Genomic DNA, 26,822 nt, shown 5'->3' on the forward strand with positions numbered 1-26,822 from the left:
GCTGCATAACATTCGGACGATGTCTGCAGGAAACCCTTGGATCGTCGACGGCGACGATGGTTATGGTCGAATATCCAAGAAAAATCCTTGATCTTTATACTGCATCTTTGTACAAAGTCGTGTCGAAAAAGATGAAATCTTTAGTTAAAAAAATATATATACATATATTATCTTTAATATTTTGTTAACTAAAGCTTAGTTAAAAAAATATATACATGTCTCCCCTTCATGTCGAAAAATTTTTTTAATCTGAAGCTTTGGCGTACAAACTTCAAATGTTATAGTCGAATATCCAAGGGAAAGCCTTGATCTTTATATTGCATCTTTGTACAAAGTCGTGTCGAAAAAGATGAAATCTTTAGTTAAAAAAAATATATATATTATCTTTAATATTTTATTAACTAAATCTTAGTTAAAAAAAAAAAATATATATATATATATATATATATATATATGTCTGCCCTTCAGGTCGAAAAATTTTTTGACATGAAGGGGAGACATGTATATATTTTTTTAACTAAGCTTTAGTTAAAAAAATATATATACATATATTATCTTTAATATTTTGTTAACTAAAGCTTAGTTAAAAAAATATATACATGTCTCCCCTTCATGTCAAAAAATTTTTTTAATCTGAAGCTTTGGCGTACAAACTTCAAATGTTATAGTCGAATATCCAAGGGAAAGCCTTGATCTTTATATTGCATCTTTGTACAAAGTCGAAAAAAATGAAATCCTTAGTTAAAAAAAAATATATATATTATCTTTAATATTTTATTAACTAAATCTTAGTTAAAAAAAAAAATATATATATATATATATATATGTCTGCCCTTCAGGTCGAAAAATTTTTTTAATCTGAAGCTTTGGCTTAGAAACTTCAAAGTTTATTGAAAAAGTATACTTTTGTGAAATCGATATTTTCGAGTGTTCAATTATCGATAAGGGAGAGAGGAGATGAACGCGAGTTGTGTACACGAGATCTTTTAAAGTACGATTTGGTTCATACGCGGGTAGAGATTCGTTGAAAAATATCACGTGGCAAACTTTTGAGCTTTCGGACGGGCTTTGCTGCTCCGCGCGACGCTCGTGGAGCTCGCAGGAGTGAGATTTATGAATTATTTACACAATGAATAATTCATCGTTGGAAGATTGGTACATTCGCGACACTCGATCGCGCCTGATATGCAATTTGAAAAGGAGTTTGCGCGCGCGAGAGCGAGGAACGATATGCGTGTACATGCGAAACGCATTATATTTAAAAATCTGTCGTAAATATATATCGCGTTCGCCGATCGAGTGATTGCGAAGGGAGATTTCAATTTTACGAGTCGCGAGAGAAGAAACAAATCGATAAACTTACAAAAAAAAATATGATTTCTATTGCTAACAAAAATAATTATTTAAATTTCATTTCCTTCTTATAAAATATGTTCATCTTCAAAGAAGGAGAATATTTTTTAAAAAATAGTTGTAAAATAACAAAAATTTACATTTTCTTCAATAGCATCTTATCTCGCAACTCTGTCGAGCGAGCAAATAGAATTCGCGTGTTTCAACTTGATATTCTAACAATAAGTATTTTTGATTGGGGTGCTGCAATTAATTAGGATTCAAAAAATATTTTGAATAAATTTTATACTCTTGCGATGAATATGTAATAGATTCGTGGACATGTATAAATTTATATAAAATGCTTGAAACAAATATTTATTTCAATATAAATAGCTAATAAATGCATCTGAAAAGAAATATCATCTATTTTGGGCGATTCAACTTTAATAACACATGAATAAAAATGGTAAAATTATATTATGCATAACTTGTGACGTGTTAAAATCACTGATGTAATCAATACGATTGTTTAGCACGATTGACCTAATAAAACTATATTCAGAATCAAATATTACAAAAAAAAAAAAAAAAAAAAAAAATTAAATATGCCTGTTCGAGACAGACAGATGCGAGAACATTTCGTAATTTTCTTTCTCTCGGCCCGCCACGCGATGGGACCTGCCTCTTTTCCTACAATCTCTCTCGTCGTCCGTCTCTTTCTCGCGTTGCGATGATAATGATAGTGCGGAGCGCGAGCAAAGTTCGTCCATCCGGCTATTAATGCGCGTAATCATAGAGCCAGGGTCGCCGGTGTTAATAATGCGTTTTCGAATCTGTCGGAGAGCGAGAACGGACACCCACGCCGCCGCGTCGATACTGCGTCGTCATTACGTACACGTGGCTCGTGTGTACGTGTATCATGCGTACACACGCGCGCACGCACTCCCACGCACGCGTTTCGTGCGCGCGCGCGCGCGCGCGTTCTAATATCCATGCTTGATTATGCCAGTTGAGCTGGTTTTGTTGATCGCACTCCAATAATAACAACAACGACGGACGCAATCGTCCTCGCGGATAAGGAATGATTCTTCGTTTCTTTTTTTCTTTTTTCTTGTTCGACCAGTCAATAAATCCAGTGTTCTAGATGAATAGCGAGATATACGTTCTCTTCCGATTAGCATAGATTGCGATTAGCGGCAATGATTCCGGTATAAAAACACTTCTCGATTCAACTCGTTTGTGTAGGTATTTTTATGAACGGGTTCGCGCGGGAGCGTGGAAAATCTTAAGAAATAGCGAAATCGAACAAGTTGAAAGTGAGGACACTCGAGAATCGAAATGTCGAATACTTTCGAAAAAAATAATACAAATATAGAATATTTCTGTAGAAAGATGTAGAAAATAAGATTGTAATATGTGTATATATATATATATATATATACAGGATGTCCGGTAATTACCGCCCCACCTCTCTAGGGCAGATAGAGCAGGTCAAACTGAACATAAAAGTCCTCTACCATTTTGCGATTTGCGCAATAATTATTAAAATATTATTTAAAAACGCTCAGCGTATGAGCGCGTGCCGTATATAGCACTCAGCATTTTTAATTAATATTTTAATAATTATTGCGCAAATCGCAAAATGGTAGAGGACTTTTATGTTCAGTTTGACCAGCTCTATCTGCCCTAGAGAGATGGGACGGTAATTAGCGGACACCCTGTATAACGTAAAGTGAAATATCTCGAGCATCCTCTTCTCGTTCTTTTGCAACGATTGATAAAAAGATGGGGAAAAATTTGATCAAGTACTCGTTTATCACAGATTACGCAACATCTTGGACGCCTCCGATAATTCGCGCGAACCACTCGAGTCGAGTAATTACTCGTATATATCGGGAGCGACTAAATTTATCGCGATACAGCGACGCGATAAATATATAGATGTATGTGTGTATATATGTATGGTATATACACTTAGCTAAGGAAGATGGATGGAACAGAAGAAACGGGGTGATTCGTCGCGACGCGAGGCGACGCGACGCCATTCTGGGTTCCCGACGAAGAGACGTAGAGCGCAGAAGCAAGCAGCTCGTCGAATCAATCTGGGGAGGCCACACCCTCTGACCTAAAGCCGCATTATCACGATAAACGCCCAGGAAAATGTCAGCCACCAAGTCGACGAAGCCACACGAAATGTCCCCCGAATTCGCGCTCGATATTCGGTTGCGATTGCGATTTTCATTCGAAAATGTGTTTCCCAAATAATGCATTCCTGTGTAATCCTTTTTTTTCCTCACCTCGATACGGGGCGAGAGCTGCCGCGACCTGGGGGTGGATGTGACGATCGCTTCCACGACACAAAGCATTTGACGGACACTAACTTTTGCGATAGCTAATCTGTTATATATACGTATAATTTCTATTTCATCTTTTATTAAATTCTAACGTTCTTTTATTAATTCTAAAATCACCGATGCATTAGATAATTGACGTATCAATCGTCTGCGTCATTATTTTTCGCACCTCTTCCCGCTCGCGGTAAAGAGTCGCCACGTTAAACGCAGACGGATTTATTCGAGACGACGCTAAGGTTAAAGGAGCGAAAATCTCGTTAGTCTATCGAAGGACCGACTCCAAGGGACACAATGGAAGAAGACGGAGGAGGATCGAGCTCCAGGCGCGACTACGTTGCGAGTAGAGAATATCGCGAGTAGAGACGCACGCAAATGCAAGTAAATGCGGCGGCATATACGCGGAGGTCCCCTTCGCATCCTCTCCTCCAGGGGACTGACACATTCGTGGCGTGGCGCGAACACGTAGATTCTATCTCTCGTCCATTCAGATCCGCCTAGGTAATAAAACTCGCGCGCGTCCATTATTTACTTGCATTATCGTTACTTTACGCCCACGCGCGCGCGCGCGCGCCGCGTATTTATGGTGAAATTATTCAGCATTATTTCGCGGATATGAATAAGATGAGACGGTGGAGATAGGGTGTCGTGGTGGCCGATTGGCGAAATATCTTTCGAGACGGAAAAGCGAGACCGAACCTCCTTCACGCGGGAGGGATAATCGCGCGGGATCGAGATCCGATATCGATCGTGCAATAAAGGAGGAACCAAATTTCCCTCCCCCTCCCCCCTCCCTCCCGCCTACCCCTTTCTCTACGACAGGCGAATCATCGTCGATGGACTAGAGGAACGTGAGGAGATTGCCAAAGGCGATATTTCGATCAATCTGTTGAAAACGAAGGCCACGGCGGAAGCGACCGTCGCGTCGGGGTCTATCGGCTAAATCTACCACGACGCGGGGGTTGGAACGGGGAGAAAATCGATTCTTCGGCTATCGGGTTGCGCAATTGCCTGCCTCTAAAAGGACGCGGCGCGCAAGGCGATTAGGGCCAAGAGGCAAATGGCGGCACCGACGACGGTAGGCACGAGAGAGACAAGTATCATTGTTCTCTCGTATATACCTACATTTCGTAAGTAGATTGGCATTTGTGATGCAAGTCGAACCGCGCTGCCACCGCCGCCGCCGCTGCTGCTGTTGCTGCTGCTGACCTTTAAACGACTTTCTTTTAGGCTACGCGTGACTTGATCTCGGAACTCGATTCTCTCTGCTCGATTCCCCCTCGTGTTGTCGCTTGGCTTATGAGCACCAGTAGCGCGATATCTCACTTTCGCGAGATGTCTAGGACGCGATAGCAATTTATTCCGCGATTACTAATTACTAGATCAAATATTAAATTTAATCTCAAAAATATAAATAAATCAATAAATAAATATATATATATATATATATATATTGGTATAGAGATATATTATCAAATATATTAGAGATATAGAGACGTATTATAAAATGATAACGCACGTTTAAATGCGATAGCACATTTTATTAATACTTGCGTAAAAGATTACCTCGAGTTTGCTCGATTTATCTCTTATGCGTGAGCGAAGCGCTTGATTGATAAGTTCAACCTCGAGGAATCTTGAGCGAGTTATCGCACAATTCGCGGCGGGATCGACGTGTCTCTGCCGCTGACTTTCCGGCCCGGAAAATTACTTAATGAATGTGGACATGCGACGTATTATGTCGTATTAAATCGCACGTGTGCGGACAGGCGCATCCCTCCGTGCGGAGAGCAAAGTTTGACACAAAGCGCACTCGTGTTACCTCAGCACGTGGCACACGCGCGCGCGCGCGGATCCCTTTTTCGTATCCCCCTCGCGAGGCACGTGCGATGGCTTGGCGATACGCCTTGTCGTTGCTTGTCCACGAGCATTTTACGAGTCAATCGCACGGTGTTAATCGAATAAAGCCAAAGGTCCGCGACGTAGGTTAATCGCCCGTCATAAAGTCACTCATTACTCTATCATATTAATGCTATTTGTCAATTAGGGACGCGAACCCCGCTCGTGTATAATTCTTTCTCAATTTCTGAAACATTCGTATCGCCCGTAGTATGTTTGCTTAAAATTGTTTGATTATGTTAATATATGTTTGCCTTAATTTTCGAAACGACTTTGGACATTTCAATATCTAAACTCTATATTAAAAGCCCATCTCAAATAATCTATTATTCACAAGACCAAATTCAAGATAGAAATCTAATACATGTGCGCAGTCTAATGAATATATTTTTTCTATATATTACATAAAATTATGAATAGAATTCTGTCTTGGATTTTGTAACGAATTATAAGGAAAATGGGCTTTATATTGAAAATAAATCAAGAATTAATCCCCTGATGTTCTTCAACGAATTGTCGAAATGTGAGAGAGGTATAAATAATTTTCATAATCTACGTCTATTCTCTTTCCTTCGTCGTCGACCATTCCCGACCGGTCTGTTATATCTCTACATTCTCATTTCTCCGTTCCAACTCGCCACGCTATGGCACGCTTCATCATCGATCTCTAGCATTGTTAGACGCTCGTCTCACGCGATCCGCACATCCTGCGGATCCACTCCCCTCATTAGGACACCTCGGGTCATATATTACCGCATGACGTTACCGCGCGCGCATTCTGCGGGACGCATAAATCCAGGTGCAACGACAAACGGCGATTATAACATACTGAAACCGCTCATCATTTTAACCAACAAGTCAATACTCTTGGTCAAAACCATCAAGATTTCTACTCTCTTATCGATACTTGATTGTCGTTCAAATCGGTGCAAGAGAAAATTTATATGACGCGAGGAAAAATTAGACAAAATTTTTTATCATTTTTGTTTTACATCTCATTATTATTTTATTGAAACAAGATGAGACGTAAAGATTTGTACTCTCTTATCGATACTTGATTGTCGTTCAAATCGATGCAGTAGAAAATTTATATGATATGAGGAAAAATTCGACAAATTTTTTTATCATATTTGTATTATATCTCATTATTACTGAAATAAGATGAGACATAAAGATTTGTACTCTCTTATCGATACTTGATTGTCGTTCAAATCGGTGCAGTAAAAAATTTATATGATATGAGGAAAAATTCGACTAATTTTTTAAATCATTTTTGTATTACATCTCATTATTATTTTATTGAAACACGATGAGACATAAAGATTTGTACTCTCTTATCGATACTTGATTGTCGTTCAAATCGGTGCAAGAGAAAACTTACATGATATGAGGAAAAATTCGACTAATTTTTCTTATCGTTGTTTTACATCTCATTATTATTTTACTGCAACAAGATGAGACATGATTTAGATACATTTATCCAAGTGCGAATTAGTTGTCACCTCTCATCTTTCCGTTCCGTGAAAAAAGAAAAAAAGAAATTCCACGCGCTCGACTTCCTAATGTTTACTACGTCGGCCGTGTAAATATAACCGTGTTGATTCTCTCGAATCTAGCCGGTGACGGTCATCGATGATTCGTCATCGCTTCCTCCTTCCCTCACCTTCTCGATGCGAGATACGATACGGGACGGAACGGAACAGAACGGAACGCTTTCGCCTGAAGATTATCGTTATCGACTCGCACACACGACTCGCACGACCGTTTCGTTACGCAAGCGACGTGAGTGAGTCACTCGTCGAGCGGAGCCGTTCCGGTACTCGCGGGATGATCCCTTTGGCGAAACCGGGATCGCTCCTCCTCGGCTCGCTCACGATGTTGTGGCGCATTAACGTGATTACACGCTACACGGCTACACCGTTCCTCGCGAGAGAGTCAGCTGGTAGCTCGCGCGCACGTCAAACTTCCGTGCTACCTGGGCATCCCCCTTGTAATTTGCACCTGGTATTTCGATTCTATCTTCGCGCGATTCCGATAACGCCGAACGAGGCCACACGCGGACGTAATCTCGAAACCTTTTTTACATCATTCCGCTAATTTATAAGAGGGAACGCGTACGAGCGGACGAATAAAAGTGCATTGAATGGTAGTAGAAATCGCGTGGGCCAGAACGTGTAATCTATTGTAATAAGTGAAATATGTTACAAGCAGCTGTTAAATAAAGGATCGATCAAAAGATACATGCGAAACTGATGTCTCGAAAAAAAAGATAATTACATATTGTGTACAAATAAACAGGGAAAAGTAATTGCGAACGTGCATTCCGCATTCCTTTCAAATTAGTTTGATGTACAAAAAAAAAAAAAAAAAAAAAAGAAAAATATTACTGCAAAATATTCTTATTATAGAATAAATAAATAATCTTATTTATGCTTGCTTGCTATCTTGAAGTTTTATAATAACGCACACATTCCTTCTTCTTCTATAAATTATTCCAAAATATGCAAATTGAATTAAAAATGAAAAAGATTCTAGATTGTAATATTTCAAGTACAAATGTTTTCTCGAGCCTACTCCGCATAAATCTCCGTTAGAAAAGTACATTTGAACGGCGCAAGTCGGAATTTGGAGCCGGAAAATAGAGTCACCCTCGGCTGTGAACACCTCGGAAAAGCTACGGGAAGAAGGGACGCGCGGAGGGAGGAAAAGGAGGGAGCATCGTTGTATGTTGACGAAAGTAATAGCGCGGTTGTTCCGGTTCGGAGGATCGTTACACGCGTATCTAACGCCGCGGAGAGAACCCCTCGCTGACTCCCGTTAATGCACTTTTAATTAATTAAACGGGCGATGGGCTGCAGCCGTCTCTCTTTCTCCTTCTCTCTCTTTCTCTCCGTAGCTCTCGTGTGGCGACCTCGCGTGCCGCCGGCTGTCCGGCTCTAGGTGCAAACTCATAGGCTCCCTCCGGTATCTGACTAAACGCTTCTCTCTTTCTCTCTCTCTCTCTTTCTCTCCTTTCATTGATCCCGTCACGCTTCTCGTCTCGCTCTTCCGCCGTTGAAAGCTTGAAACTGCCCGTGGCATTCGCGTAAAAGCTTCGCGTAAAAAGCGCTAATGGGTCATGCGAATAAAAGTAGAGCGGACGCTCACGACAGAGACCAACCGAAAGAATGAATATTTGCATTTTAAAGAACAAATTATTTTAATATCAACATGACAATATATGCAAATATACTTCTAGAAAATTTAGATTCCATTGCCAAATATTAATCACAAATATAATATAACAAAATGTTCTGTCTAAATTACACTAATAGTACAGATATAAATTCTCTTCATGTCATTTAAATTGATTAAGTGCAAAATATATGCAGTATCACAGTATTTGCTAATAATTTATCTGTTTCAGTTAATTTTTCACACCTATAAAATTTTTGTTGAAGACATGCAAGATCATTTTTTTGAGTGAATTAAAATTTATCGCTACTTTTTGCACCTGTTAAAATATTGTTTGTCACACGTATAGAATTTATAGCAACAATATTCTAGCAATACCTCTAGAAAATTTAGATCTCATTGCCAAATATTAATCACAAATATAATTATCCTTGACAATAGGCCTTAAAGATAGGCATCACAGACAAATTTTCTGTCTAAATTACACTATTAATAGGACAGATATAAATTCAGTCTCTGTCATTTAAATTAATTAAGGGCAAAATATATGCGGTGTCACAGTATTCGCTAATAATTTATCTGTTTCAGTTAATTTTTTACACCTAGCAAATTTTTGTTTCAGTTGCAAAATCATTTTTTTGAGTGTACGGTTCACATAATTTTGTTTTCTTTTACTGTATAAATTATTCACTTTATACTTTCCGGCCTCTTGTTTTCCAATTATCGTTGACAGAAAGATTGATAATCCTTAGGCATAACACGTTAACGATTTTCATAATTATTTTAATAAAAAGCTATATATATAGCGAAATAATTGCATTCATAGGCCGACATGCGATAAGCGTTTGTGTTATCACGTTTCTAGCACAACACATATTTCAACTTCTCGTTTACTTGGCAACTCTTGGACTCTACTGTCTTTGTCGATATTTTTTCGCGGCATTCTTTTCGAGAGGGATGGAAGCTCCGCTTCCATTCGTATAATAGGAATACAGCTGACGAATGGATTCTCCGATCTCTCTTGCACCCGTCCTCTCGGCGGACCACCCGAGAGCACGGCACGGCGCCGATTTCTTTTGTTGCTGCGCTGCCGTAATTAAACTTACCGATGTGACGTTGATTTAGTTACTCTCTACTCCCGTTCCTCCCTCCTCCCTCGCCCCGCGTGCGCGCGCGTGAACAGGATACACGCACGAGTCGTGATACACGAGTGGCTCGGGGATCGCGTTTATACGGAATAAATAATTTCATGGCCGGATGGACCGAGTCACCTTTCAGACCCGTGATTTACTTCCCCAGTTGCAACATTTTGCGTATTATATATACTGTACATGTAACTCTGAGCGTCTCAGGGGGGTTTCCATTTTCCAAAGGGCTCGACATTTTTTAAATTCTCTAGAAATCTCTCGCGCAATCGCCATATCAGAAGAAGAAGAAAGAATCCCAAAGAGATATCCATTAAATTATATTAAAAAAAAAACCTAAATTAGTACGTAAACAGCATTGTGATAATAAATAAATAACAACTTCTTTAATATCGATTATCCGTCACAAATATAATTCAATTACCTTTCCTCCCATCTTTCTATAAATTCTTTCTTTGCAAATAAACAAAGCAAATAATCATTAAAAAGAAATATATAATTGAATGTGAATGGACAATCTGCAAAATTCGTTAATCGCTAATTGTGATTGCGCGACTTTTTATAGCATAAATATTCAAATTTTTCTAATCAATCGGTCACAAATTCTTTTATCGAAAACCCTATTTCGAAAAATACATGCGTACCAGAGGTGTAAATTATAGGATGTGTTTCAAGAGATATTCACATTTAACCATAATCTTTATTAATTTTAAAGTATCATTTTACTTAAGATTTCTCAGCAAATTTTTAAGTATTTTTAAGCACTCTGTATCTTGACAACTTTCTCTCTCTCTCTCTCTCTCTCTCTCTCCTTGTTGAATATTACTAAAATTCATTTGTAATTAAATTTATCTACCTTCTTTCTCTATTAAAGCTTTGTACTTTTAATTGTTGATTACTCGAGAGCTAGAGTTCGCGCGACATTGAGAAAAGATCGATTCCAGGAGGACATTCGGTTATTCCGCAACACTCTGTATACGATGAACGAGGTTGCTCCGGTAGACGGGCTGCGCGAGATGCAGGACGATTAGAACGAATGGTCGTTATAAATCAGGCGCCTCGTTGGGCCCAGCTTGCGAAGAGAAACACGAGAGAGGGAGAAGATTTCTCAGAGACCGAGATTTCGGTCCAGCTTCTTCTTCTTCTCTTCCCCCAGCCCCCCCCCCCCCCCATTCCTTCACTTCTCCATTCGGTCCGTTTTCTCGGCCGCATCCTAATCTACTCGCTTCTCGCGTACCCAAATAATCCTGATCCACTGACATCTCTCGCCTGCAGTCCGGCATCCCGACCGAAATAAATGACCGTGGCGAGATGCACCGGCAATATTACCGAAAAGACACGATCCTGCGACTGGGAGAACGTAATTATCCGTGAAGCCCTCATTGATTCCCCTCGCCATATACCCTATTTGGAAAATTAAGACCTCGTTTACGCGTTAACATGCGGCATCTGTTGTATATCGACTACTCGATATTTTTGATAAATGCTCTTCAAAGTTTCTTGAGATTTCTACTTTAGAACTCTAATGTAAATTATATAAATATACTCTTTTCTTACGTAGTATATATATGAACCAATAAAAATTAGTATTCTATTAAACATACACTCAAAAAAATGATGTTGCAACTTGAACAAAAATTTTCTACGTGTAAAAAATTAACTGAAACAGATAAATTATTATTAGCAAATACTGTGATACCGCGTATATTTTGCACTTAATCAATTTAATTGACAGAGACAGAATTTGTGGAATCTAAATTTTCTAGAGGTATTGCTAGAATATTGCTGCTATAAATTCTATACGTGACAAACAATATTCTAACAGATAGAAAAAGTAGCGATAAATTTTAATTGAGACATCTAGAAATCTATCTACATTAGCAAAATATTTTTTTAAGTGGCATTTGTTATTTACAACTTATCAATTGTATAATAAAATAAATTAAAATGAAAAGAAACAGATAGATATGTAGATAAATTCACAAAAGAGAAAGAGAGACACACAATTCATTCCCTCAAAAAAATGATGTTGCAACTTGAACAAAAATTTTCTAGGTGTCAAAATTAACTGAAACTGATAAATTATTAGCAAATACTGTGATACCGCGTATATTTTGCACTCAATCAATTTAAATGACAGAGACTGAATTTATATCTGTCCTATTAATAGTGTAATTTAGACAGAAAATTTGTCTGTGATGCCTATCTTTAAGGCCTATTGTCAAGGATAATTATATTTGTGATTATTTGGCAATGAGATCTAAATTTTCTAGAGGTATTGCTAGAATATTGCTGCTATAAATTCTATACGTGTGACAAACAATATTTTAACAGATACAAAAAGTAGCAGATAAATTTTAATTGAGACATCTAGAAATCTATCTTCATTAGCAAAATATTTTTTTGAGTGTTCATTCATCGTTGAAGAAAGCTTCGCTGTATAAACGCTTACAATATTTCGACTTGTTTTTTTTCCCTTGCAGTGTAGCTATTACCCAGGGATTTGTCAACTTCCGTCTGCTTGACGATACGGTGCGTCGGTACACCAAGTCAGTTTGAGATGTCAGTGAGAAAAACCGGTTGGAACGGCTGGTACCTCCATCGAAAGTGATAGTCGCGCGTGCGCGCGCGCATTCTGGATTCGAGATGGCTAAAGCCGATTTTGTAAGCCGTATGACACACTTTTTCCGAAAATTCGTAGTGAGGTCACGCGCATGGAACAGCTCGATCAATGAAATCGATCGAATGTGGCCTGGGGCCGGTAACCGGGAAGCTCGGAAATCGGCTTACCGCGGTCTTCGTTAACGAGAGATTCCATCTCTAATCCCCGAACGCCCAACGTTCTACACCTTATGTCGACGTCCCTCGAGGAAAGATTCGTGAGTCAACAGTCGCGGAAACGGCTCGTTCGGCCTGATCGTTGTTCAAACTTGAAACGCTTTTATTTGTCGATTTCCTACGACTTTAGCCGACGAGAGTTTCCTGTTAAACCAAAACGCACGATGAGTCAATCCAACGCGAACTTGCACACTCGAGAGGGAGGGAAAAATATACCGTACCCTTACAAATTTTCTCAAACTGACAATGAGACTAATGAACGTACAGTATCGAGAAGCCAAACAAACCCCCTCTCTGTCTCTGAATAAAAAAACACACACACACACACACACACATAGCTACTACCATCGCGGGATAGTACATGTCATGGAAATTAAATTGGAAAGTAAATATAATAATCGAGAGTCGCCAACGAGATAATGCCAGAGCTCGCGCAAATTTTTCGATGATCGCGAACGATGTGTTTAGCTCCTCGACGTTCCGACCTGAGGAAGGAAGAGGAGATTGCTCGGAGAGCCAAGAAAGAAGAGGACAAGTTGGAGCGAGGTAAGAGGAGAGACAGGAAGAGAAAGAGAGAAAGAGAAGACGGGGGGAGCAGGGAGGGCAGTGAGTCAGATGGAAACATCGGTCCCGACCGTACGCACACGTGTGCGTGTCGTACGAGTCCACCCAGTATGTTAATTCGCGCTGATGACCCCATCAGGAAACATGTTCACCGCTGAGTGGAGGAGCCGAGTTTTCGTTTCGTGCCTCTTCGGCATTCGTGCCGTATAATACGCGCGATCGCGCGCGCACACGCGTGTGCGTATATACTTCTCGACTCGAGCAATCGTTATTCCCTTCTTCGCCCCCTCCCCGTCCATCCGCGCCCACGCACTTTTGCCCGAACATTCTAGTCAGGACGAGTCGGCTAATCTTAACAGAATTACCGTATCCTCGTTAGGAATCATCCTACGTCCCAATTCGAAACATTGTTCTTACTCGGGTTTACTTGAGAATTCAAAAAAAAAAAAAAAAAAAAATTTTTAACACGCAAATAAATAACGTAACGTGTATAAGTTTCTTTAGCATATACAAAAAAAAAATTGACAAAATTATATATTTTCAGAATTTTATCCAAACCGAGTAGATTTGGACAAAGTTTTATTAAACGGATAATTATCTTTCAATTTTACACGCAATTATCCGCGAATAAATAACATAATATGTACAGGTTCCTTTCTGTGTACAAGATGCTTTTCTTTATTAAAAATTACTGCAAATGTTTTTTCACTAAATTTAGCACGTACAATTTAACGACAGTCACACATTGTATTTTGTAAGGGGAAAGGAAATTGATTCGCTTCGGTGGCAAATACCCGCCACGTAGTCGCGGGTCCAGGGAGCTTATAGGAATACAATAAGACAATTATAGGGAACGGATGGACGGGGAGATGGACGATGGATTAGACGACGAAACGGTAAGCTCCAATCAGCCGGTTCATATTTATCACGAGGAGACGAACGGGAATCACCGAATGAACCTGCGTCTCGCACAGGCGTCGAAAGGATCGGAGGCTATGGAAATGTGACTGTCAAGACGAGAATCGATCGATTCGAGATTTAAAAAAGAGAGAGAGAGAGAGAGAGAGAGAGAGAGAGAGAGAGAGAGAGAGAGAGAGAGAGAGAGAGAGAGAGAGAGAGAGAGAGAGAGAGAGAGAGAGAGAGAGAGAGAGAGAGAGAGAGAGAGAGAGAGAGAGAGAGAGAGAGAGAGCAAGAGAGATAGATCGACGTCAATGCGATGTCCCGATGTCCTATCGGGACAAATAGGAGGAACCCCAGCAGGACGTTAATACTTAAAAAAAAAAGAGCTTCCCTTCGATAGAACCTCTTCTTCGAGATCTCCACGTTACTTCTGCCAAATCCGACTGGTACATCGCATATATCGAGATACGTGCTCGTGATTAGATAGATCTCGATATTTTAGAATATTATACGGACACATTTCGAAGATGAATTCGAAAGATTGTCGATATATATATATATATATATGAAATATATAATCCAATATCGCAGTATTTTCTACACTCAAAAAAATGATGTTGCAACTTGAACAAAAATTTTCTAGGTGTAAAAAATTCACTGAAACAGATAAATTATTAGCAAATAATGTGATACCGCATATATTTTGCATTTAATCAATTTAAATGACAGAAAGAGAATTTATATCTATATATTAGTGTAATTTAGACAGAAAATTTGTCCGTGATGCGCCTATCTTTAAGGCCTATTGTCGAGGATAATTATATTTGCGATTAATATTTGCCAATGGGATCTAAATTTTATTGCTGCTATAAAATTCTATACGTGACAAACAATATTCCAACAGATACAAAAAGTAGCATTAAATTTTAATTGAGCCATCGAGAAATCTATCTACATTAGCAAAATATTTCTTTTAGTGTATCTTTCAATCTATGTATATTGTTTGATATATTCGAAATATTGTGAGGAAAATTTGTCGCGGAAAAATCGTAGAGAAAAAACGGGATTCACCATGCTAATGAAAATCAATTTCGGAATGGAAAAAGGATCGATCTTATCGTTCGTAATGTAAGGGGGCAGTAATGATGTTCGTCCCGCTATCGCGCACGTGAGATTACGATGCATTCAATTAACATCTCGATACGTCGCGCGCGACCATTATTTTAATTACACGTACTGTTCGCCATAAAATTAAAATAATGCCGTGCAAGAAGCATCTCGATACTTTTTTTTTTTTTTTTTTTTTTTTTTAAATCAAGTACTAACGAAATAAAAAATCGCGATAAAATTTAGAATAAAAATCTAACACATTACTTATAATATAATAATATTAAGAGTGAAACGAAAAAAAGAGTCTAAAAATACATTTAATAAATCTTAAATCGGCAATATTAAAGATGAGAAATTTAATTTCGAGAAACGAATATATCGATTATATCGGTCGCTCTTAATTCATTTATACGTCTCGTTCTTCATTTGACATATTAAACCAAGTAACGGGCGCGTTGTCTGTACAGGTATATTCTGCTTTCGCTGAATACGAAGCAGCTCGATCCCGGAGGGGTTTGAGATACATAACGTTACAATTCCGTTGAATATGTACCGCCTATCGTAACCTTTTCGCGCGCGAATGAGAGAACTCTTATTCTTATCCCATTATTGCAGTCTAGCTATCTAAAAGCGGCAGTGTCGCACGTCCGCTTAAGTCATACGAATGTATGCGCAATGATGCATACGTCGTTACATACACGCAAGTATAATATTAACCGCACTATTAAGATTACGCTGGTGAAGAGAATTTCGTTGCGATCCAGCTAATTGTAAGACTAAGGTAATCACGCGCACGTGATATATCACAATGCTTTTACGGTAATATGCGGTCGTATAATGCTATTTAAAATTAAGAAGATGGTATCCTAAACGGCCTCCTATATATGCATATCTTATGCTTGAATTTTAATCGTAATTCTGCTGGAATTACCATACACTATAATATCGTCATTCCTTATTTTTTTTCTGTACTCTTTAATTGACTTTATTGTTCCTTTCCTCTTTTTTTTACTTCTTACAAATATTTTTTGCTACATCACAATTATAATTATACTTTAAAATCCTGCTTAATTCTTTCTCTCAAAATAACTTTAAAGAATCAATTACAGTTAGATTGTTAATATAAATGAACAGAAGATCCGAGAGAGAGGTATAACGAAGCACTTAAATGTTTTACGATGCGTACAAAGAGGGACCTCTCAGACTCTCTTGCACGGTTTTTGCACGAGAGCGAAGAAAAGGAAAGTTATAGGTCCGGAAAAAAATTCAAATACACGAGCGTGTATCAGGCCCGGCAAAGGAGACGCAGACGCGGACGCATTCGATCCTCCGGACCTCACTCCCGCTCCCGCGCGGGATCAATTTCACCGCGGACCAGATACCAACATCGTGTGACGTACCGACCTGGGAGCAACGGTGGTCGTATTGTAGTTGATTTGTAGCCACTAATTTTATGTCCCGACACGGGGACCGTCCGCCCCGCCGCCGCCGCCATTAGCCATCCATTCGAAAAACCATCTCTCTCGGGCCGAGAGAGCTCTTGCATTCATTCATCCTCCGAAACATGGATCGCGATGAGGGTCGTCCTCATAATACCCATTGTCACCGTGCGTAACTACACTTTCGTCTCTGCGCGAGCGCGATGGAAAATTTATCGGTCCCTAACTGGCCCGATGAAATAATGTCCGTGCCCGATGGGGTTTAACGCCTGGATCACATCCCCAGGGCATTGTAGGCTCATTATATAACCGCTCGTTTCCCGAAACCGGCCGCAAATATATATAAATATACGTGCGATATAATAAAATGGGAAAATAAAATAAAATACATGTAGAATTTTGATTAAAGTCGTATATATAAATACGATGCTTCCAGGAAGACGTTTACGAGTAAGTAGATATATATTTACACTCAAAAAAATATTTTGCTAATGTGTAGATAAAAATTTCTACATGTCTCAATTAAAATTTATCGCTACCTTTTGTATCTGTTATTGTTTGTTGGAATATTGTTTGTCACGTAGGGTAAACTCGGGTAAGATGGTCATAGTTTTTTAAAATGCAAAAAACATACTTTTATTTTTGTTATTTTTTAATAGTGTTTGGCATATTATCTTCACCTAACCTGAAGCTTAAATTACGTAATATTATCGAAATTAAAAGGAAAACATTTAATTAGAAATTTTATATTATCAAAATAGTACGACATAAGCATTGGCCATCTTACCCAACTTTTAAGGAAAAGATGGCCATAGAAATATTTATAGAAAAATAGTGAAAACGAAAATAAAAATTATAGGTCATATAACAATTTACATATGTGTATAATATGTCGAACGTCGATTACGATAGCTTAACTGTTATTTATTCGGCGTTATAACAGTTTTTAGTGGGCACGTGAAAAACTTTGTAGGTAATCAAAAAATAAAAATATGATATAAGATAATAATTCAATATCGTTATTTCGAATAATGTATGCAAATAAACTACTGTAAATTTAGTCATTATCTTTGATAATGTCTAAAAAAGTGTTAAATATTAATCATAAATATTATTCTCCTTGACAATAGGCCTTAAAGATAGGCGCATCACCGAAAAATTTTCTGTCTAAATTACACTAATAGTACAGACATAAATTCCGTCTCTGTCATTTAAATTGATTAAGTGCAAAATATATGCAGTATCACAGTACTTGCTAATAATTTATCTGTTTCAGTGAATTTTTTACATACCTAGAAAATTTTTGTTCAAGTTGCAGCATCATTTTTTTGAGCGTACACATACTAACGTCTACGAAACGCGCGTTCAAATTTTCGTATCCCGTCCATCCATCTGAAACGATGATTTATATAAGGACGACGCATCCATCGAGTTCGCATTATAGGTACTTAACTTCTCTGAATGGACCCTCTTTGTATCATAGTCGAGGTTAAAGGAGAAAGCCGCATCCCCCGTGGAGCGAAATCACGCCCCGACGTTACCCCAGGGCACGTTGACTAATCGCGTTACACCCGATGTATCGGGGATAAATCGTACCATCTCTCGCGCTTCCTCTCTCGAGGGCTGAAATCCTATAACGCGGATGGACCACCTGTTGGTCGCGCATTTTCCCGCACGACAGCCCAAGAAATCATCTCCTCTTCCAAAAACATTCTCATCGCGATCGTCGAAATAATAATGTTGAAAAGGAATGACGATATAGTATATACATATACATATAACATATGCATCGAATTAATTATATACAAAAGCAATCGCATCGTGTATTGTGACAGCGATAGAATTTCTACGAGGTTGGCGAGAGAATCACGCGAGAACACATATATGCGCGAGATAAAGCAATAGACACATAAAAAGAGAGAGAGAGAGAGAGAGAGAGAGAGAGAGAGAGAGAGAGAGAGAGAGAAAGAGGTGCGCGAAGGAGTCGCGAGAGCGAGAGAGACAACGTTCGCATCACATTCTAGGCTATTCCGCATTCTGTTCCCCCACTTGGCGATCCTCGTCCACGAGCCACTGGCTCACCTCTACGCCTCCGTCGTCGTGCCGGACTGCTGGAGAAAAGTTGTATAACGAAACACGTACCCGTGTACCTGACGCGTACGTGCGTCCCGGACGCAACGATCGTGTACAACGATCGTAACGTACCGTGCCGGCCCGATTAAAACACACATGCGTGTACACGTACACATGATGCATGAAAAAAACGTGCGGTAAAACCGGCGGACGCCGTCTTTTAAACACCGTCTTATCCAAATGACAGTAAACGGGGTGTCTACTTAAATTTTGTAAAAAATTTTTTTTTAATTTCCTAAAAATTCTCTGATCTTTCAGATATTTTTGTTGAATTCCTGGAAAATTCTAGGTAGAGAACATATTTGCTGCAACTTTCTAAAATCACTTTTTTATGCGTCTTCTAATATTTTTCATTCATGCAAAGGAAAAACACAGAGCTTTTCAAGTTTCAAGTGCTAGATTTGTAAATGTATTAAAAAAAAACCTGAATAAGGGACATAAATATTTTTCACTTGCACAAAATTTTTATTTTTTTTTTTTTTTTTTTTTTTTTGTCATTAAAAATTATAATCAAAAATATATACTGCGTATTTAATATTTTGTCAAGTATATTTTGTACACATATAGACAAAGATAAATATATATATATTTACAATATAATTTAAACATATATTATTCATATTTGTCTATTAATTGTCTTTACACAATATGAAAGCAAAATTATCAAAGAGAGAATTTTTTTTAAATTCCCCACCGTACCAATAAAATTCTATGAAAATTCTCTAATTTTTTCCAAATACAAAAGAATTTGAGATTTTTCAAAGTTTATGTATTTTTCCAAAGATTAGACAGCCTGATGAAACGATCACAAATCAAATCATGCGCACGCATTCCGCTATGTTATCGCATTAAACACGCATCAAATTGACTCTCATGTACATATCATGTATGGTCATCCCGGGTCTAACAAACTGGCGTAAAATTCGCAAGAAATTAGATTTATCGCGCGCGCGCGCGAATCTCGAAATACCGTGGGAAACGGGGAAATGAGCGCACGCTCGCCATCGTCGAGCATAGCGATGACAAACCCGGCGACCCGGCGTGAGAGTCTGGCAGTCGCGAGGTAAAAGTAGATAAAAGACGGTCAAAAGTATTAATATATTTATTCCATTTAATCGCCGATGAGCTCGACCTCGTCCATGATTGATTTTTCTCATAAATCTCATGGTATGCGGAACACTTGGAATAAACTCTTATTTAATAAATATTGTAAATGTGTATTTCTAAATTTTTTGTCACTTGATGTGTGATATCCTTAAATGCAAAATAATGTATTGCATGAACGAGTTTAAACCAGAAAATATTACGATCGTTCCATCAACAACAACGTTTTTTTTCTCTCTTTCTCTTTCTCTTCATCTTGATACAAGTTGTTGATACGCGCTGGTATTTATCGTGATTTCCATTTTATTACGTGCTTATATGCACGCACGCGCGCGTTTCCGCTATTATCTCCGCTCGATGGGAAACAAAAGAAGGCAAGCTGATTGCGAGGATGCGAGAGGAAACGGAGAGGAGATCGATCGATTCCGTGGGAATGCTTAATAGTTACTGGTATAACGGTGACATTCTGAGTAGCCTTTCGTCGATTACCCGTCCAAGTGAGACGGACGCCGATTATCGTCACGCAGAGACACGTGGATGGCAATGAAAGTGACAGCGCGCGGACGCATACCGGCACGACGCGGCGCCGCTCAGACTGACAGTTCGAACTGACTGGAGCAATCGATCGGTAGCGCAAGGCGTTTAACGGCGTAAAATTATCCTCCTGTGGAAATCGAGTCATCGACGAAAGGTCCCTGTCGTATTCAATATCAGTCTATTTCCCATATCTCTATCGTCTATAGAGAATTTAATTGTTACGGAGAAAATATGGTAATTACAATATAATTTTTTCAATCGTGCAACTTTCTTTTATATTAACATATGTATAAAAGAAATCACGTGCAGTATTATTATTCAATGATATTAATATTTTATATTATATTTTACACACACAAAGGAGCATTAATCAAATTATTTTGATGCACAAACAAATGTATAATTGTTAACAAACAATATAAGTGCATAATTTATAATTTTTAGTAATAGTAATAAATATTTTTATGTTATATATTTTAGCTTTATATAATAATTTATAATAAAAAAGTTGCAAAAGAGAACGTATTTTTCATGTAATTTGCACTGTAAAATTTTCTTCGTGTAAAATCACCGCGGCTCGAAATCTAATTTCGCGTAATGAGATTTTATCGATTTAATAAAAACTTTGTGATTTGACGATTTTCTTAAAGAATAATCAGATTAAATACTTAAATATATAATACAATGTATACCACTATACTACGGTTTATTTTGTCTACTACACATTATTTGTTACTGTTGCAACTTGGATTCTCCGCTGAGTAGATGCGTAGAATAAGAAGGAGAATAGGGTTGTTATAGGCAATGCGCCAAAGAAAAAAAAAAAAAGAAAAAAAGAAAGAAAGAAAGAAAGAGATAGATCGAAAGCGTCGGATAGTAGCGACACAAGCGTCGACCCTGACACGACTCGAATCAGTAAAGTCCGCGTTCTCTAAGGACATGATACTTTGAGCTCTTTAATAGATCACATAGCATGATTATGAAATCCATTCCTACAAATAACAAGATAGAAACCAGTTGCGTGTGCGTATGTATTCGAGAAAATATTATACATTCGAATTCAGGAAATTATACTATAATATAATAATGTTATCCCTGTGTTAATAAAATAATAGATATGCAGCTAATGACAGATTAAAAATACTCTTTTTCACAGTTTTGCTGCGACATAGGTAGTCATTATGATAAAATTATAATTAAGAATTGTTAAATTAAATATTGAATTATTTAGATATTAAATTAATTAACTTGTAATTAAATAATAAAATGAGGACGCTAAAAAGATTAATAATTTATCATTAGTAATTAATATGTAAAAAAAAACCAACATTCGCTAAGAGTCTAACATTAATCCAACTAATTTCTGTGGTGGCACGATAACATTCAATGTCGACAATAGATAAGAATGAAACCCTCTTTCGCGTTGAAGAAACGAGAAAGACTGAGCGCTCAAAGTAGACTTGCAGAAATATAGTAGGTAGAAATCTTAGGCGGAAAGATGATAAAGATTCGCGGGCTCAAGATTATCTCATTACGTGGCTTATGTTTACGACTGGTTACTAGCAGCGATATAAATCAAAGCACGCTTGACGGATATTACGAGGTTTTCGCGCGATATACACGTGATATACATTACGTATACCGGCTGCAAAAATCCGCCATAATTTACGGGTAACATCGTGATTTCTCTATCTGTCAGATTGAGATAGATCGCGCACATTTCTTCCTCTTTCCTGACGTTATTCAAAGACGTTGGCTAAAATACACAATCTTTAACATTACTCGTAGAATTACGTAACGGGAAACGCGCTTGTTTCTCGCGCGATCGAACGATTTGCGAAGAGAACTCTCGTCGCGATTACTCCCGATAACAGCCAGGCACATAGGATAATCCGTGCAAATACGCAAAACCGAGTAATTGCAAACAGTCTAATCTCAATGTGACATTGGTCGTCGCGGACGTGTGTATCTCTCACGCTGTACGTCCATATTACGTGTTTGTGCGGTAGATAAGGGAGACGAAGTTTCGCCCGAGGAATGAGTTTCATAACTTCTCTCCGCGCTCGAGAGTGCGCGCGCCTACGATGTAACTCTCATTTTACGCGAAATATAATTCAATTTAAAGAAAGAAAGAAAGCACAATCTCCATTTATCCGGATAATTCTCACAAGTTGTGCCTCTCAATTGTGTAAGAACAAATGAAACTTTGTTATTCATATAACTTTCGCGTATAATATAATACGTTATAACATTTCTCGTCTTTTTATCTTTTAAATGGATCGAAGAATAATTTTATCAAGTCATGGGGAATATTCGAAATTCCTGTACTTGGAAGCTAATGAGAATTTTGGGCGGCGGGTCGACCTGGGCGAGCTTCCTTCTTTGTTGCACGAAGCTTTGTTCCATAAGGCACACGAAGAAGGCGCTCAGTCACGTTAGAAAGTCAGCGGGGGCACTTCTTCGCCTCAGACTCGGCTGCAACGAGGAGACAGACTCCATTCGCTCTTTCTCGACGAGCAGAGAGACGAGAGAGACCCCGCGCGTCTATGCCTAGCACCGGTGCGGTGGGTTACGGTTGCACTCGGCATCGGCACGCCGACTCGCAGATACCAATCTTTTGCTTCTTGACCTATATCCGCGCTTGAGTCCTTTGCGTAATCGGCTCTGAAAGGCGTCTTCGAAAATCAGCGCGAGAAATACGGCTGACGCCGCGAACCCGACAGAGTTCCCAGGCGATCGATCGAATTGCGAAACGCGCAGATACGCGCGATCCTCCGCCGATATATCGTCGATATATTGATAATTCGCGCTGTGCGCATCGCGAACAAGCTTGACGCATTTATACCGAGTTGCTATCGCATATCCAAGTTCGCGGAAGAATTTTTCAGACCCGTATAGTGAAATCGACTTTTCCAATGCAATCAAATATAATAATAATCTCCTTTCGAATCTTAGATATTTTAAATCTATATATTTATATAACGTTTAACCTCTTCAGAAATATTGATGCGTGTACGTTTAGTTTTAGTATCTAAAATCCTTTCACGAATAGCTAATCTTGTAACAATACTACACTAGCTACATGTATATACATTTGTCAAACTTTAAAATTTTTTTCTCTGCACGAATTACAAATATGAATAAATATAATTGTAAAGAATTTTAAATTTTTAAAATTATTTTATCTTCCTTTTTTATATTTTTTTATATTTAAATTTTAATCAATTCTCTGAACAGATTAATTATATCCAAGTTCGCGGAAGAATTTTTGAGACCCGTAGTGAAATCGACTTTTTCAATGCAATCAAATATAATAATAATCTCCTTTCTTAGATATTTTAAATCTATATATTTATATAATTATAAATATATAGACTATAATTATAATTATATAATTATAAATATATAGTTAACCTCTTCAGAGATATTGGCACGTGTACGTTGTTTTAATATCTAAAATCCTTTCACGAATAGCGCTCATCTTACAACAATATTACAATAGGTACATGTATATACATTTGTCAAATTAAAAAATTTTTATTACAAATATGAATAAATATAATTGAAAAGAAGGTAAAATTATTTTATCTTCTTTTCTTTATATTTTTTTATATTTAAATTTTAACAAATTCTCCGAAGAGATTAATTCAATATCAATTAAATATATTTTATAAAATTGCAGTAAAAATCACTCAAAATTTTCCGCATGGAAAAATCTACTCTGTTTGTTTACTGACATGCAACTGTTATTGCAAAATGAAAACGTTGTGTATTTTTGACATAATATCAATAATCATCCCACTTTATTTGACGGCATCATAAACGAAGCGGAGAAACAGCGCGCGGCGTACAATCGCGGCCACTTAAAGCCTCTTCGAAGCGCTTTGGCACTCCGAAGAAGGGATTTTACATGCGTTTCACGGTGTCCAACGTTGCTGACACGATTGCTACGCAGTCGAGGGACACGTAGAATGCGCGTCGCGTCGGTACGCATCTTAAAAAAAAAAAAAAAGTCGCTACGTACCAGTCTTCCTGCGGTCTCTCGCATTACCAACGATCGCTTTACAGCCGAGTACGTTATGGTGAGACTAAGGATCTTGGCACCCTTCGCGCGAAAATTTCGACCAAATAATGATTTTAATCTCAAAGCCTTAATAAATATATCGAAATAACACTCGACATAATAAGATTTGTCGATATTAACTTCATTTTTATTAATTTCTCTTTTTTTAACAGTCCACAAGTTAGTAATTAATCTTATTATAATAACCCATGGTTTATAGAGCATGATTGACAAAATTATTAAATTGACAAAAAGAAAGAAAAAGGATAGACTCTTGTTTTATGCAGTCGCTTATCGGGAATCGACTTTGAAAAGTTGCAGTGAATTTTCTTGATTGGGTAATAAAAATTTTTTATGTCTCATGGGCATAATGGCAAGGAGAATTCAACACTTTTCCAGAAAACAATTTCAATTCTTCGCGTAAAAGCAATGCTTATTGTTATAAATGACATTTTGCGCGAATCGATTATATTATTATTTTACACTCAAAAAAATGATGTTGCAACTTGAACAAAAATTTTCTAGGTGTAAGAAAATTAACTGAAACAGATAAATTATTAGTTAAATACTGTGATACCGCATATATTTTGCACTTGATCATCATCAATTTAAATGACAGAGACAGAATTTATATATCTGTCCTATAAGTGTAAGTTTAGACAGAAAATTTTTCCGCGATGTGCCTATCTTTAAGGGTTATTGTCAAGGACAATTATATTTGTGATGAATATTTGACAATGGGATCTAAATTTTCTAGAGGTATTGCTGGAATATTGCTGCTATAAATTCTATACGTGACAAATAAAATTCTAACAGATACGAAAAGTAGCGATAAATTTTAATCGAGACATCTAGAAATCCATCTACATTAGCAAAATATTTTTTTGAGCGTACGTCAAATATATTTACATTTTCGATGTAACAGCATTTTATATTACTATTATATTATTGTGTATCAATCATTTGAAATGATCGAATAAATATCACTTTGCCAAATATCCTACTAAATGAAAAATGATGAAATGGTGAAAAACTTTCATAAGGGTCACTATCCTTTACGACCTTACGTAACTGGTCGCTTGAGAAAGTAACCCAAACTCTGCGTCGTCAGTTGTAAATTCCAAAGAACGCCCAAATATCTTACGATTATCTCGATCCTGCATAGAACGCTTTCCAAGAATATATATGTGACGAAAGAGGGGCTGAGGGGGAGAGCACAAAGAGATATAAATCGATAGCGGTTGCCACGTATATTTATGTGATTTTAAATCCATTAGCCGCACGAGAGAGAATACACGAACGATTATCAGCGAGAAAATTGAAACAAATAAAAAAATTAGAAAACTATTCAAGTATAAACAAAATACTTTATCGCAATATATCTTTTTGCGTGTCTCTCTTAAAACAATATAAATAATCAGCCACACACATTGTATCTCGCGTCGAGATAATTGGAAAAAAGAAAAAGAAAGAAAAAATTGGTACAACTAAACCTACATTCTATTTATATCGGCATTTTTTCTCTCTCATTACGCTCATTATCAGACTAATACGTGCAACGCACACACCGGTATTTCGCCGAACGTAATAACCTCGCCATCTCTCCCGCGCGGCTGCACCGTTGGAGATAATTAGAACGAAAGCCAAAGCGATACACGAGACGCTGGCGCTCGCGCGCCGAGGTCGCGAGCACGCGAGACGAGAGGAAAGACGAGGAGGGAGATGGGGCGAGGCGGCTGGCGGCTCGCGGCTCGCAACCAAGGTTCGCCCGCTGGGCAGTCGAGGCCTCCGGAGCCCGTTTCCGTGTTCCGCGGCGTGGCAGAGCAGAAGGCGAGGTGAGGGACGACGGACCCGCGTCCCGCGTATAAACAGCAAGAGGGGGCGGGTGGAGAGCAGAAGGGACCTCTCCAAGGCCCGGGGCGCCGCGAGCGTAACGGTACATCGCGGAAGAGCAACGCGACGACGATAGCCAGCCGGCCGGCTGGTCGCTGGTCGCTGGTCACTATGAGCAGCGCTTGCCTTCTCCACCCGATCTCCACCCGATCCGAAAACGTCTCTCGGCGAGACGCGAGGGGATCCCCTCAAGGGGGATTTTCTCGTTTTTCTCAACGTCATTCTCAACGCGGTGGGCACGCGACGCTTAACGCTCGGATCGCGCGGGCCATTAAATTCCGGTCTCATTAGTATTGGAAGCGTGGCGTCGTTTCACAGTTATTACAGCTGGCAGAGC

General features: G+C 38.4%; 1 protein-coding gene across 2 annotated transcripts in view; it reads right to left on the reverse strand.

Annotated features, from left to right (window-relative positions):
* Window positions 1-26,822, reverse strand: part of LOC140665828 (uncharacterized) — a 51,328-nt gene that overhangs the window by 12,523 nt on the left and 11,983 nt on the right. The window lies entirely within an intron of this gene.

This window comes from Anoplolepis gracilipes, chromosome 5 (genome assembly GCF_047496725.1).
Source record: "Anoplolepis gracilipes chromosome 5, ASM4749672v1, whole genome shotgun sequence".
NCBI classification, from domain to species: domain Eukaryota; kingdom Metazoa; phylum Arthropoda; class Insecta; order Hymenoptera; family Formicidae; genus Anoplolepis; species Anoplolepis gracilipes.